Source organism: Notothenia coriiceps, unplaced genomic scaffold, assembly GCF_000735185.1.
Source record: "Notothenia coriiceps isolate Sejong01 unplaced genomic scaffold, NC01 NC01_scaffold00024894, whole genome shotgun sequence".
In the NCBI taxonomy this organism is placed as follows: Eukaryota; Metazoa; Chordata; class Actinopteri; order Perciformes; family Nototheniidae; genus Notothenia; species Notothenia coriiceps.
The window spans coordinates 207,106-210,058 of NW_011357595.1; the positions used below are offsets into that span (position 1 = coordinate 207,106).

The 2,953-nt window shown below is 40.4% G+C and overlaps 1 long non-coding RNA gene across 1 annotated transcript in view; it reads left to right on the forward strand.

Moving 5' to 3' along the window:
* LOC104955865 (uncharacterized) overlaps positions 1–106 on the forward strand; it is a 23,379-nt gene extending 23,273 nt beyond the window's left edge. The window contains exon 3 of the long non-coding RNA XR_799491.1: positions 96–106. This is a non-coding gene — a long non-coding RNA (uncharacterized lncRNA). The remainder of the gene's footprint in view (positions 1–95) is intronic.
* The last annotated feature ends 2,847 nt before the right edge of the window (positions 107–2,953 follow it).

Consider the following 2,953-nt stretch of genomic DNA (forward strand, 5'->3'; position numbering starts at 1 on the left):
GTGTGCCTTGGCATTATTTCATATCATCGTGTTACTCCCCCTTGGAAAGTAGTTTTGCTGTCTCACAGATTTCTGCAGACCCAGAGAGATTGCAGATTTTTAAATAGCTGGAACTCTGCTCCAGACACTTGCAGAAGCAGAAATAATATGCTGCTCTGTGGTTTGTGAGTTAGTCTGTGTTTGTTTGTTTGTCTCGGTGTTGGTGGTGCTACGGCATGTCCTGGCGGAGGCTTGCACCGTCCTCCTCGCTGGCACAAGACGTGCTCCTGAAACAGATGGTGCCGTCTGAGAACATGAACACTGCCATGACCTTGGATGGGACAGGAAGTCTCTCTTTCCCTCATTTCCACTGCTTCCATTTCCTCTTCCTCTTATCCTCTTCGTCATCTCTTCATTCACTGTCTCAATCTAACTTTGACTTTTTTGTATTAATGGACAAAAGAAATTCAGGAACAGCTAATCTTTCCATTACATTTTGAGGGAAACTAATGTATGTTCGAAATTAATATTATTGTTATTATTTTGGCGTGTCACTAAGACTTTTCAAATCATAGTCAGCTGCAAAGAACACAAGACTTTCACCCAGGAGACCAGTTCTTATCCCGTGTGAAAGAAATCTCTAATAAATTGAATTTACATCCATAAATAAGATAAACTCTTTTTAAGATGGACAAATATATTTTACTTAAATCTTTTTGTTCCATTATTGAATTGTTTTAATGTACAATGTTAACATGTTTAAAACTGCGACCATAATCGATTACACATGTTTGTATGAGTTTTAGCTGACATTTTTAGCCAAAGAGCAACCTCAATACACTTACTATACCGTAAACATGCATACGAGAGCAATTTAGTTTAGTATCTCTCCCACACTTCAACATGTTGACTGCAGGGTCAGGGGGTCAACAACTAACCCTCTGATTGGACACTCATTTAACCCCTGAGACACAGCTGACCTATTATCTGTTTTCTTTCAGGAGAAAATAAGTTTGTATCTCAGTAATCCAGATTGCAGTTCAGTACTGGAAGAGACAGGGTGACATTAGCATGTGTATAGCCACTTCAGTGCCATAAATATGCTAAGTTTTAGTGCCCAGCTGTTGATCTGCTAACCCCTGACCACTGGGAGAACCTGTAAGCACGGCTTACCCTCCATGTCTGTCTGTCCACGCCGATTATTACTGCTGGCCGTTAACCCCGCACATGTGACCAACCACCATGAACTTCATCCCCAAATGTCCCAGCAGCTCTGTTTCTGCAACAGCTGTCTGCCTCTGGTTACACCGTCAAGCCGCCCACTCACCTGTCTGCTGCTTACCTGCAAATCACTATTTTATCCTGTAACGTGGTGATCTGTGTGCTTTTTCCTCCGGTTGCCATGTATCTGTCAGTCTGGGCCTCCTTCTGCAGCCTGTCTCCATCTACATAATTTGTTTTGTCTCCCTGCCTGTCACTTTTAACAGGAGGTGATTGACTCGTCTCTCCACGGGGACGCCATCCGTGCACCACTTTTGGAATGACAGGATGACACATTTCCGTCCGTTTCCCGGTGTGATATTTGTATCACTCCGCTCTGTTTTCGCAGCGCCATCCATTTCTCTTTGTGCTGCGGTGATTGCAGCTATCAGTCATGAGTATCCACTGAGTTTTCATTATCTTATGGCGCTCGGTGCATTTATATCTTTTGAGACCTCAGATGCAAGAATCAAGAATTGAATGGGAACACTCAAAACGTCCAGGGGTCAATCTGCACTGTGCTCAGACTGTGGCTTTCTGTGGTGATGCGCATGTGTGTGTGTGTGTGTGTGTGTGTGTGTGTGTGTGTGTGTGTGTGTGTGTGAGATGTTTCAGACTCTAATACTGTTAGTGGGCACAGAAGAGATGAGCTACAGAGGTCATCAAATGAAGAGATTATTACTCCAGACAGACCGTAAGACTGAAAAAAATCCCAGAGAGAGAAGTGAAGCTATTTGTAGAGTTGAGTTCAAGGTCCAACGTGGGCCCGATGCATTCTGCTCTCACATGTACAGTTATTATGAGTCATCATAGGTTTCAAGTAAAAGGTAATACAAATATGGTAAATTATGTTGTTCAGTGGTTCCCCTCACATAAAAAGAATGACCCTATAAGTCAAAAGTTTTACGTATACCATGTTTAATATGCAGTAGCTAAGACGAGCGATGAGAAGCTTGCAGTTGTCATAGTAACGCAATATACTTTGTGGCATGCAGGTTCCCAGATGAATACAGTGTTGAATAGACCAGTGAAATAAAACAAATCACTAAGCTCTGGTTTGAAAGGTTTTGTGGACCAATGATTTACGAAGGAGATTTTATTTTAAATGGAAACAGGAAGTTTTTAGGTAAAAATTAACATTGACTTTTTTCACATATGTGATATTCAACAGAGATAGACATACAGTGATGTCTGAAAGAGCCACACTTTAGTCATGCTGCTCCAACCAGTTAAATAGATACTGCAGCGTTTCTGACATTAAGATAAGATAGTATACAATAAGATGGACCTTTAAATAATCCCCCTAGAGAAATTCACGTGTCAAAGCAGCAATATAGCAGGAAGCAACTGTTATTCTTTTTATTCCTGTGTATATTCCATGTGTTTTATACACATGGAATATACACAGGAATAAAAAGAATAACAGTCAAATACAAATAAAATAAGAATAAACATGTATTAACAGCTTTACTTGAGCTGCTATTACACTCTAATCTAATATTCACTTGTTTTCAATAAGGGCCTCTGAAAGAAGTCATGTTGCTTATGTTTAGGGAAAAGTTGCCTAACATACATCGTAGGCAACAAACACAAAAAGATTATTTCATTCAGTCTTCGATTTTTTTCATTCCATCTTTCCTCTCTATCTCTCTTCACTTTTCTCTACAGACGTAAGAATGGTCAAACGGATATAAACACCAGTTTGTGAGAAAAT